A 13,161-nucleotide genomic window follows, 5' to 3' on the forward strand; every position below is an offset into this window, starting at 1 on the left:
GCCTCTAGAAAACTGCTTGACAGTAGCAGCCATGAGTCAGCAACCCCACTCTCAGATACATATTAAAAATGCACACACGTGGGAACCAAAAGCCATGTACAAAGAGTGTTCAGAATAACACTATTCATACTAGCCAAAATTGGAAAACAACCCAAATTTATGTTGTATTCATGTAATGGGATATTATGCAGGAGTGGATATGGTAAGACCATATTGCTAAATTCAACAACATGATAAATCTATTCATAAATGTTGAGTGGAGAAGCCAGATTCCTGTGATCCCACTCTATATGTTCCCCTACATGAAAGTCTAAAACAACAAATAAGTCACACTAGTTATTATCTTTGGAGAGGGTAGTGCTGGAGGAATGGTAAACAGGAATACTGAGTGGTGGTGCTGTTCTATTCCCAGATGTAGGTGTAAGTTAAACAGAGTATCCATTTTGTATGAATTCATTGAGCTTAAGATTTATACATTTCCAGTTCTGTAGACAAGACCAGGTAAAAGAAGTGTGCACAGCCACCAACGGTCAGCAGCTTACACATACTTTCCAACTCGAACACATCTGGGATCATTGCCTCTCGCTAGCCATAAACCAAAGTGTGTGACAGAGATTACGACATACTGTTTCCCTTCTGGGCTGCTTGCAGAAGTAAATATCTGAGTTCCACCACAGACAGACAAAAGATTCTTTAGAGACATTGGAGATTCCTTGTCAGACTCAGCTGTGACACAGAACCAGCCAGGTGCTTTTCTGTGATGGTTCTCCTGCAAACTCACTGATTTCTAGGTCAGACAGTGCTGGGGAAGACGAGCAGACAGCAACCCCAGTCTCACTGAATGGGCAAGCCCAACACCAGAGGATTTTCAGAACAGAGGAAAGGTGGAAACTGAACTCTTCTAGAATGGACCCATGACAGGAACAAGACAATTTATACACAAAAACCAAACAACAACAACAACACCTAGGAACCCCAATTTACTCAAAATTAAGTTAACTTTTCTGATATTAAACAGCATAATTCAGAGTAGGGAAGTTTGAGGTTTTAAACATTTATTCATCTGAGGTAGAGATGCAGATCAGTTAATGGAGTTCTTACTTAGCATGCGTGAAGCCCTGGGTTTTATCACCAGCACCTTACAAAACCCGGTGTGGTACCATATGCCTATAATCCCAGCACTTTGGGGAACAGGCTGGAGGATCAGAAGTTCAAAGTCAACCTTTATTATATAACACGTTTGAGGCAAGTCTGTAATACATACCACCGTCTCTAAAAACAAAAATCCAAAAACAAAGGCACATCTATGACCTAGAATGAGGGAGTTATGGAAATAAAGCATCAGGAAATTTACTGTAAACTGTTCAGAGAGTCAATGAAGGCTGAGAACTCCAGGGCCAGGGCTGAGTTTAGAATCAGACAACTATCTGCATGCAGAGTGGACTGGAAGGCAGGAGCCAGGATGACAGACATCAGGGTAAGAGACGTTGGAGAGGGACTACGGCATAGGTGAGTAACCTTCCTACTGTAGACATAATCTATCTGGTAGTCATAAAGTTTCCGTTATATTGAAAGCAACTTCATCAAGAACAGATTGAGGGCCCTTGAGATCAAACATAGTCCTGCCTGGAGACAGAAGTAATGTGGACTTAGCTCAAGAACTTGATATCGTAGAGCAGGTGTAAGAAACAGTCCTCTCTACTGAGCTATGTACTGTGGTTCGTGACCTCCACCTGCGGCACAGGATATAGACTATAAAGCGCTGCCCCAGCCCTACCAACAACGAACTCAGGAACATTAAAAAAAAAAAAAACCCAGTTTCAGTTCAAAAGAAGAGAGCTGAGGATGCATAAACTTTCATAACTAAAACTCAGAAAATAAGAGAACACGCTCAGCTGCTCTGTCCTCAAAGAACAGCTGGAACCAGCGGAAGTTGCTGCAGATCTAGGATGATTTTTGCATATTTTTAAGCCCAAATACAAGCTAGTATGGTGACTCAGAAACCCAAGAGTCCCTTGTACAGGAAGACAGTTTGCTCCCCTCGGGTCTTTTCCACAGACCTTTACTGATGGTGGAGGAAATGACAAGGCAATGAAGAAAGGTATCAGTTTCCAAGAAGCAGGGGCTATCCTTAGACAGAAGAGCCGGAAAGGAAGAGAATTCCTCCAAGATGGCCTTGCTGCCCTCAGGGAGCTACAGTCTAACAGAAGACAGAAGTTCAAGGGTACCTACTGGCATTAAAGGCGTCCCAGCTGCAGCACAAGGGTTTTCAGAGCACTGGATGGTATCACAGAGAACAGGTGCATCAATAATCTGAAGGCAAGAGGCACGAAGAGGAACCTGGAACCTCTCCAATTACTGAGACCTTGAGCCACGCTACAGGAACTGTCCTGGTTCTAACTTTCAACCTCGGACAATCTTACTGGAGCCTCAACTCTATGCCCACCCCAGTTGCACACAGCATTGCTCGAGCCTCTCCACACAAGCCTGACAGAAGGAAAGGACGCTTTCTGGAGAAATGTTGTGTTAACTTGTTTTCTCCATTCTTTAATATGCAGCATTAGAATTGAATTCAAAGTGGATGGTGTACACGAGGTGGAAACTTGCTGGAACCTAGGAGGTTGATCCTCCTCGTCGTGGAGAATATGAAGCCTGACCTGGCCATCTTCTGTGCCCAGGCTCCCAGCGGTGGGACGGAAACACCATCCCAGCCACAAAATCTATGACCTACAACCTGTCCTGTTTGTAAGATGCCTGAGGGCAATGGTACCTCAGAGTTTATGGGAGTGGCCAGCCATGACTGGTCTAAACTGAAGCCCATACCACGAGAGGGAGCTCATGCCTGACACTGCCTGGATGGCCAGGAACTAGAAGCTGGTTGGCTCTGAGACCTAGAGTAGAATGAAACTTAACTGATGAAAAAAATAAGCAAAATGATTCCTAATGATATTCAGCTATACTCATAGGATCGGTGCCTTGCCCAAGCATCATCAGAGAGGCTTCCCCTGGCAGGTGATGGAAGCAGATGCAGAGACCCAGAACCAGACATTAGGCAGAGCTCAAAGAACTCCACAGAAGAGAGAGAATATTGTAGGATCCAGAGAGGTTGGGACACCAGGAGAACACAACCCTCAGAATCAACTAAGCAGGACTCATAGAGGCTTACAGAGACTGGAGCAGCAACGGCAGAGCCCGCGTGGGTTTGCGTCAGGCCCTCTGCACACATCCTGCAGTTCTTTAGCTTGGGTTTGTAGTTGTTGTTGTTGTTGATGATGATGGAAGAGGCAGGCAAGAGGTGCCAGCTAATGCCATAATGGCAGAAATAGTTATGGAGAGTAGCAGCTTTCTAATCAGATGTACCACCTACACCGTAGAATGGAAGTTCCATTTGGGGCTGGAAATTTGCGACTGGAGAAGTCATGGGCTCAGTGGGGACACAGCGGTTATTGTTTAGGTGAGCGATGTACCCGCTGAAATGCTCCCCACACTGGTGTCTGCAATCATGGTTTATTACTGCAGGCTGTGTCTAGCTGGATCGTTTTCTGTTTTCTATTATCCTTTCCCACACTTGTTTTGCATTAGAAGAAATATCGCTAAGACTTGTCAACAACCACCCTCCAAAGACAAAGGAATGTTGAAAGAGCTTGAGGGGTTTGTACCTTACGGAAACTGGGGAGCATAGTCAGACATATGCGTGCTCCCCTGTCTTAGGCAATGTTCTATTGTTGCGAAGAGACACAAAGGCCAGGACAGCTCTTATGAGAGGAGGCTTTCACCTGAGGCTGGCTTCCACTTTCAGAAGATTAGCCGAGTATCTTCACGGCTGGAAGCAAGATGGTAACCAGGCAGACATGGTGCTGGAGAAAGAGCTGAGAGTTCTACATCCAGATCTGCAGCCGGCAGAGGAGAGAGACAGTGGGCCTGGCTTGGACTTTTTAAACCTCAAAGTTTAAACCACTCCCAGTGATACCCTTCCTCCAGCAAGGCCACACTTTCCAAGCCTTCTCAATTAGCGCCACTCCCTGACTAAGCATTCATAGATATGACCTATGGGGGTCATTATTAAACTATCATACCCCCCTAGGCTCAGGAGCCCTTCTTTTAGGAGGAAGGAGAACAGCCTGCAAAGCCAGAGGAAGAGGATTATCTCTATGTTCTGATCCCTAAAGATCATCACAGCTAGGTTGTTAACTGTAGATCTTCCTTCTTGGATGGAGGTGATAGGGGTTGTTATGGGACCCTCAACTGGGTGTCAAACCTCTATGCCCAAATAGCCATCTGTTTCTAGCAAGCTTCAGGTGATTGCAGAAGTTCAGAACTACAAAGATTACTAAAGTCCAACATGAGCCTGGCCTAATATGCCTGGAAAGAGTCCATCCACTTGTATCAGTTGTCTACCCCACTGCTGTTCTCTTTTTAAATTGTTACAGCCTTTTGGGCCATGGTTGTCCAAATCAGCAACCGCCACTCCGTCAGCCTGAGGGAGTTCTGTTCCCTCCAGCGCTGACTCTTTGACAGCTACGAAGGGATTTGATGGGGAATATTATTTTCAGGTGTGTCACTCGTTTACACTGCAGTTGTTCAACTCTGGGTTACTGTGCCTGTCTAAAACACCTGATGCTCCTAATAAAGAGATGAATGGCAAAGAGCGAGGGCAGGGACAAGGATAGGAGGGGATGGCGAGCAGAGAGAATAAACAGGAGGAGAACTCAGAGAAGAGAACGAAGAACAAGAAAACAAGGGGAGGAGGCCATCATGACCCAGCCACCCAGCTACACAGCCAGCCACGAGCAGGAAGTAAAGAAAGGTATACAGAAATAGAGAAAGATGAAAGCCTAGAGGCCAAAGAAATTTGGGATAAGTTAAGAAACACTGGTTAGAAACAAGCCAAGATAAGGTCGGGCGTTCATAAGTAACAAGCTCTGTGTGTGTGGTTTATTTGGAAGCTGGTTGGTGGGTCCTCAAAGAGTCTAAAAAGCCGAAAGAGTAAAACATCATACAACAGACCCTTAGCTAAATCTCTGTCCCTCTAAGGAACTCTATCTGCTCCTTGGAGAGGCTGAGAAGCAAGTCACTCATCTCCTCTGCTTGTCTCCAGAAGCCTTCGTGCCGTTTGTTGCCCCTCCTTAAAAACCCTTCTCCACCTGGCTCCTCCCAACCACTTCCTGTCAGTGAGCTGCTGACCATAAGTCAATTTTATTTAATCAAACCCATCTTTGCATCATCAAACAAATGTTCCAGAGCATAAACAAAAGTAACACACCTTAAAATACTATTCTACAACACTCAGCCAAGCATGGACAGAAAGTGCTAACTTACCTTTTAACATTCCTCATTTCCCCTAGGCTGTTCCATTTCTATATCCTGGCGGTTTTCCTTGAAGCCTCCTTGTATTCTTTCATGCACGGTAAACTCAGTAGAGCCAACTCAAGCTGCTCCACCCTATGCAGGGACAAGGGGAAATGAGGCTCCACCTTCCACTACTACACCTGGGTTATCACTGCAGCTAAAGCCGCAGCTGCTGCCTGTCCAGTCACTACACTGAGACGCTGGGGAGGCCTTGGCTCAGCAAACCATCTTCACCCCTAGGAATAACTTTTTGTTGGTAGGAAATACACCTTGCTTAGTCTGAGGGGGTAAAGACTCATCCCTGGGCCAGGCTTGATCCTCCACACCTGTGTTATTTTATGCTGAGGGTCTTCTGTGTACTGCTCCTCAGGTTTCCAGAAGTTCTTCAGTCAAGAGTATGGGTTTCTGTCAGTTCTTTTCCTGAGGAACTGCAGCTCAACAGATGTCCCCATGTCCTGTAGGTTCACAGTACAGGCTGTAAGATCATCTCATTGCTTGTTTAAAGCTTTTTCAAGTTCCAGTGGTGGATCTTGTTTGATTACCATGGCCTCTCTTAAAAGATCATCATTAAAATTCCTGTCTTAACAAGCCATTCCTCCAGCTGGGGAACCAATGAGTTTATGAGGCTTACTTACAAAGGGATGAGTGAGGCCTTACAGGCAAAAGCGTCAGTGACCTTATGGTAACCTAGTTGGAAGGTCTATGCCCAGAAGCAATGCGATGATGGCTTCCCCATGGGCATTTAGAATAAACCCCAATTTACCCCTCTCTATCCTAGTACTCCGGCCTCTCTCTTAGCCCACGTGTAACTAGGGTAGCATTGCATATAACTGGTTGGGAGGGGTGACTGGATGCTGAGGGGAGGTCCCACGACTCTCCCTACAATCCCAAGGCTGTGCAAATCAAGACAGCAGGACAATGCAGCCATCAGGATAATTAGAGAAAAATAACTCAGTGTATGTCAAATGTTTACATGAAGAATCTCAGTTGCTTTGTTCATGTCAAATATTTCAAAACTGTTGTTTACAGCGGAGTAGAAATTTTCTACAGTTTCAGAAAATACAAGAAGAATAAGTGCTTGCCAATTTGTTTCACGAGGCCAGTTTGTTCTCATAGTCTGACCAGAGAAAGACATTTGAGAAGAGAGAGTCACAGCCCATGACACTTCCCTACAATAGCTATAGTGAGAGGTTGGATGCTGACCTCTAGCAAAGGGTGGGCCAGCAGAGGTGTCGCATAGTCGTGGCTTGAGAGGAAAGGCTATGACGGTTTTGAAGAAACGTCTGAACATTCTGTAGAAACAGTTAGACATACATTTACTTCACAACTCGGCAATTCCACATCTAGGTACTTAATCCAAAAATAATTGAACATTATGCTCACTAAGCCTCACGACAACCTTCTTCGTCACAGCTAAACAATCAGCTTAGGTGGCCGGCAAAAATGACAAAATAAGTAAATAAACCATGGTATGCAATAGAAGGCTAGGGAAAAACAAAACCAACCTCCCCCGATCAACTCAGGAGAATGAAGCAGGAACACAAAAAGTTCCAGGACAGCCCTCGTTAGAGAAAGCAATCTTTTTTCAAAGACAAAATACCCTCCAGAAAAAAACATAAAACACACAAACAGAATAGAAAACATTGAAACAATTTATGGATGTACTTATTCTGAGTGTATATGTCTGTGGTAAATGGCTCACCAGAAAACCTTTTGAAACCACATGCTCAAAGAAAGAAGGCAGGTACAGTCGCAACAGTGGTTCCCCGGGCTTGGGGTGGATGTAGGAAGGGGGATGGGGAGGCTTCTGAGGGGATAGAAGAACGGGGTATCTCTACAGGTTTGGGGTTTACCTAGGCATATGCCTGTATAATCTGTCCATCAAGACAGGTCAGACTTCATGCTTAATATCTGCACATTTCATTGCGTATGAGTTGTACCACAATCAATATGGCTGGGAACCAACGAAACACTCAAGTGACAGTGTTTCTGGGAGATCTCAGCCAAATATTCCTAGCCAAGTTCCAGCTTTCAAGCCGGAAACAGTCCTCAGCTTATTATAGCTTGGTTTTGTATCAGAAAAGCTAAACTAGGGCCGAGGCGATGACTCAGTGGGTACCAGCGCTCGTTGCATAAGCTTGAGGGCCTGAGTTCAAATCCTCAGACTCCATGTAGAAAGCCAGGCAGGTGGTGTGTATACCTGTTACCCCAGCACAGGGAGAGGGATTGCGGGGAGACTGGAGACTGCCTGGAGCTTTCTGGCCAGCCAGTCTATCTCCGGGTTCAAGAAGAGACTCCATCACTCAGAGAGTGATGAAGCAGGACCCCCAGGTTCCCTCCACCCCGGCCTCTGAATGTGAACACAGACACAAGCACCCTCTCACACTCATGGGACAGACACCACACCCCTACAGCACACGCAGAAGCCGAAGCAACTTTCTATGAGAGCATTTACATTTTTTCTGTTTCCCTTATGTGAGTTGGTAAATCATAATCTCTTCTCAGCTCAAAGGTTGGACTTTGCAAGTTTGTTTTTCTTTTCTTTTTTTAGGGTTTGCCTGGTCTTTAGTTATGAAACTGCTTTGAAGCCTCAACAAGTTCAAGTTTTGGATCTAAGAGTCTTCTAGGGTCAGCATTCATCTTAACAGTGAGTCTTATTTTGATTTCCTTCCTTTTGAGGATACACAAAACAAAAACTCTATCAATGTGTATTTGCCAAAGACAATATGGGAAAAAAGCATAAATCTTGGCAGTATTATAATCTCACTAGTCCCACATCTCTAATTAATTCGTCATTAAATATAATTAAGAAACTGCGGTAATTTAGTTTAAGAATCTGTGTAAGTTCCAAAGGGTAATTAAAAGCTTTCTTTAATTGATTGGAAGCATGAAGAGAAATGGAACCCAGAGGAGCCTTCCACTGTGTGTCTAGTATTTTCAAAGGTGCTCTGTTGATCCTAAGTAATGCCTCTAACATAAAAATTAATATGTTTGGTAGAAAGACTTCCCTCCTTGATAAAAGTATTTATTATATTTTATTGTCAATCAAATACTCCCATAAAAAATTCCTTGATGTATTAGAAAAGATGAAAATACTAAAATTTCAGTCTTATTACTCAAATAAAATTACTTTTAAATGTTTTATTAAGTATTGACAACACACCAAAGAATATTTAGATGCACTGATATTCCCTATTTGTGTGAATTTTTAGGGCAGAGTTATGGATATGTTTCTATAGGAAGCACCTATGCTTGGGCAACCAGGAGTCTGTGGGGCATCATCAGCTTGAATCACTTGGCTTAAAAACTTGGATCACAATACTGGCTTAAGGTTTTATGGTGGGTCACATTGATAGTAGGAACTGCAGGTTGTGAAACTTTGATGTGAGGGTTCTGTGTGGTGATATTTTGTTTGTGCTCTAACAAATAAAGCTTGCCTGAAGATCAGAAGGCGGAGCTAGCTATTAGTTAACCATAGAGGCCAGGTAATAGTGGTACACAGCTTTGATCCCAGCACTTGGGATCTCATGCCTTTGATCCCAGTACTTGGGAGTCACACACCTTTAATCCCAGAACTAGGGAGGTGGAGACAGGAAATGATATGGCTGGGCAGAGAGAGAGATGTAAACTGGGAGGAGACAGGAGCTCAGCCTTCGGTCTGGGAATTCAGTAGAGGTAAGAAGTCTCTCTAGTGGCTTGCTCCTTTGTTTCTCCTATCTTTCAGCATTTACTCCATATCTAGCTCTGGGATTTTATTATTAACACCAATTAAAATTAATGCTAGAGTTTCCTCCAGGAAGGGTGGTTTGTTTCTGTGATAACTGTGGAGTGGGCTTACCTCTCCCTTTTCCTAAGGTTATGGCTTGTGGGAGTCGCAGAATTCAGTGGGTTCTGTTCCTTAGAACCAATGTTCCTTAGGATCATGAGTTTTGTATCTTAAGCTTTGTCCTTAGTAGTGTGTGAATTAGCATGGAAAGAAAGACTATCACGCACACACACACACACACACACACACACACCGACGCACACACACACACACACACACACACACCGATCTGTATTGTTTGCCAATTTCTGTGTTCTAAATATTACCATGTTTGACTTCAAGCTGCCAACATGTGGTCACTGAATGTGAAGTTGGAGAAATACGTGCAGAATCAGGGCTTCGAGCCAGGAGGGAGCAGCTCTGTCCCACCATAGCTTACGCTGCCCATGACCATGAGAAGTCAGGTTAAGGCTGGGGATGCAGCTCAGTGACAGAACTAGTGGTTGTCCTGTGTGTGACCCTGGATTCAGTCCCTCATACAGATGAGGGGAGGGGAGGAGGAGGAGAAGGGGGAGGAGAAGGAAGAGGAGGAGGAAGAAACGACACAGTAGCAGCTTAATTCACTAGCATTTGCCTATGTCTCAAAGTGACAGCAATTTACCTGGTTTATTACCTGCCTGTGTAATTCAGCTTGAACTCTGTGGAGGCGTCTATGACTCTATACGCTCCATCGTGGGTTCAGGAAGGGACGGCTTTCTTTGCTTTATTTTGGGCCTCAGGGTTCTTCACCAGTCTTATTGCTAAACATTGTTCTCTTTCTGGACATCATCATCATCAACATCTTTTCAGTCAGAAATGCAAATCATTACTGGTGTTTTGTGATTATAAAAATAACATATGTTAGTTATAAAAATGGTTGGGAAATATTAAAAAACACAGAAGAATTTTTTTATTTTCGAAACAAACTGATATGAGACAAAAAGTCTACAAAAATATCATTGAGGTCATTTTGCTTTGGCTATCTACTGCAGAACATGGGTGTACCATTAATTTTTCTACTTAATTGTATTTTATGCATAGGAATGTTTTGCCTGTATGTAAAGTATACCATATACATGCCTGGTGCCAGTCATAAGATGGCATTGGAGCCCCTGGGTCTAGAGTTAAAGATGGTGTGCTCCATTATGCTGGTGTTGGGAATTGAACCCGGGTCCTCTGGAAGACCACACAGTGCTTTTAATGGCTGAGACATCGCTCCAGTCTCTTAGAAGAATATTTAAACTATCCACAAACTCATAGCCTAAAGCAACTGATGTTTGGGTCCTGATCCTTGCCGTCTGTATATTACTTATGTACATGTAAACCTGTGACTTCTTATCTAATTTTTTTCTACTGGTGATTAATCTTCACTGGTAACTTGACAAGATTTAGAACCACCAAGAAACCACCCTTCTGGGCATCTTTGTGAGAGCTTTTCCAGAGAACTTTAACTGTGGGAGGAAGGAAGAGCTACTCTGACTGTGGGTAGCACTATTCATGGGCTGAGGTCTCCTTCTCATTCCTAAGAAGGAAAAACTGAACTGAGCACAGGGTTGCATCTCTCTCTCTTCTTCCTGACTACAGACTGATGTGACCTCTACTCTGAGCTCCTGCCCAATGCCTTCCCCTTGAGAACTCTGATACAGAATCAGTTCCTCCATTTTTCAGTTGACTGTGCCAGGCACTTTGCCATAGCAGTGAAAAAAATAGCTAATACAAAAAAAAAAAAAAAAAAAAAAAAACTGACACTGAGAGTTAGGGCTGTCCTTCTCACATACCTTACCATGTGGCCTTTAGAACTTACCATGCCTTTAGAACTGGTTTGCCAAGGGAGTGTAAAACATTCGGAAGTACCAGCTAGAGATGCCCTAGAATTCTGTAGGCAGAGCTTAATGGGCCATTATGGTGTGAATATGGAAGGCTAGGATGCTTAACGAGATGTAGCTGGTGGAAGCCCAGCTCATGTGGTTTCAGAGGGGAGCTAGGATCTATCCGCTTAAGCTACATTCTGGCAAAAAATATGACTTTATTCTGCTTTTGTTCTGATAACATTATTGAAGCTAAATTAAAAAGTTATTAAATTATTAAAAACAATTGGTGAAAGAAATTTCAAAACAGAACAGTTCTCAAATTATTGAATGGCCACCGCCTATTGCCCTTACTCAGATTTCCTGTGGGAGAAAGCAGAAAGACATGAGGTTCAGAGAGAAATGGAGGATGAGCAGGTACAAAATTATAGCCAAGAAGAGCAGACAGAGCATCTGAAATTGTTAAAGAAACCAACTCCACTCCGAGGTGCTTGTGAAATGCAAGGTTACTTGAAAGGAAAGAACCAGAGCCCACACTATCTGAACTGAAGGTGTTCCCTGTTGACAATTACTGAGAAAGTGTTTGCTTAGATGCAGCTGGTAAGCCATAGAGAAACCATGCAGCCTTGGTCCAGGGGAGCAGGCTACATCTTGGGATGCAGCTGTTGTAATTTTTAAAAAAGCAGCGTGTGAGAGAAAGACACTGTGCAACAGAGTTCTCATGGAGGAGTTTTTATTAGGGGAAAGGGAACATAAAATGATGAAAGAGGAGAGAGGAGATGGGTCTCGGGGACAAGAGCAAGAGAAGAGAGAGAAAGTGGGGGGAGGTAACAGAGAGACAGGCAGAAAAGCAGAGAGTGAGGGAGAGAAGGAGAAAGGAACAGACAGGAAGAGAAGGAGAGAGATGGGAGGTGGGCAGGGCCATTTTAGAGGGAACATAGTGAATGTGCTCGGGGTGCTTTTAGTGGCTACAGCTGAGGACGTTTCCTGTCCGAAACCCAAGGACAGACCAGTACAGATGCCTGAATACTAACAGCAGCAGAACTGGAAACATCCGCAAGATACTGGTTCTGCTGGCACGAAGATGCTGACTGAAAGGGTCACGGAGTCCTGCACCAAGGCACCAGAAAGTTGCTGAGGCTAAGAAATGTGTGGAAGGATGAGAATCTCTATAAGAGGCCCTGAAAGACGGATTTGTGAAGCTGTCTGTGTGAAGCCCATGTGCGAGGGAGATCATCGAGTGCTGGAGATGAAGCGGCCATGGGACATCGGCCGAGGAAAGCTGCGGGCAAGGAGTAGTTTCGGGCTAAGAAAGAGGCAGTGTTTGCTTCAGGTTTGCTGGTCCCTTGGAGCCCACATAATTCCACCCAAGCTCCAGATGCCAGACATGGAACTGCTGTTTGTCGTCTGTATATTCCTGGGTTGTTGTTTTGATTTGCTCTGATCTTTTCTTGCTCTGTCCCTGGTCCTCATTTTCAGAACGTGAATATAATTCTTGGTGCCACTGTATATTGGAAGCATGTAATTTGTTTCTTAGTTTTTCAGGGAGTTAGAGCTAAATACTAAATTGTCTTTTTAAAAACGTGAACTTTTGAATCGTGTTGGGACTGCTAAAGACAAAAGGGACATGTAGAGGTAGATTAAATGTATCTTTCATGATGAAATGAAATGTCTTCGGGGACAAGATGGAACGATATGATTTAGCAGTTGACAAGGGGTAGAATTTTGATGATTAAAATAATTCATTGACACCTCCCTGGATCTGGGGTCACTGAACAAACACCCCTGGGTGTATCTGCGAGGGCATCTCCAGAGATGATCAAATGAAAAGGGGTGATCCACCCCGAGTTTTGGTAGTACCGTCTCAGCAGCTAGAGTCCTGTACTGAATAAAAGGAGAAAGCAGATTGAGTGATACATTTTGTCTTCCTCTGCTTTCTGAACACAGAAGCAATATGATATTTTATGTTCTTGCTGCTATGAATTCCTCACGACAGACAGCAACCCCTCCGGAAACGAAAGGTAAAATTAAACCTTTCTTTCGGTTGTTCTGTCTGCTATTCCATCTCAGTAGCGAGAACAGTAACCAACACGTGCATCATGCTCTATCTGCCATTTTGTAACCTGGTTTTTTATTTCTTTATAATGTCTCATTAATGTTCCTCACATCATTAAACATCTCTCAACAACCCCATTTCAT

The sequence above is a fragment of the Arvicola amphibius genome, chromosome 7 (genome assembly GCF_903992535.2).
Source record: "Arvicola amphibius chromosome 7, mArvAmp1.2, whole genome shotgun sequence".
In the NCBI taxonomy this organism is placed as follows: domain Eukaryota; kingdom Metazoa; phylum Chordata; class Mammalia; order Rodentia; family Cricetidae; genus Arvicola; species Arvicola amphibius.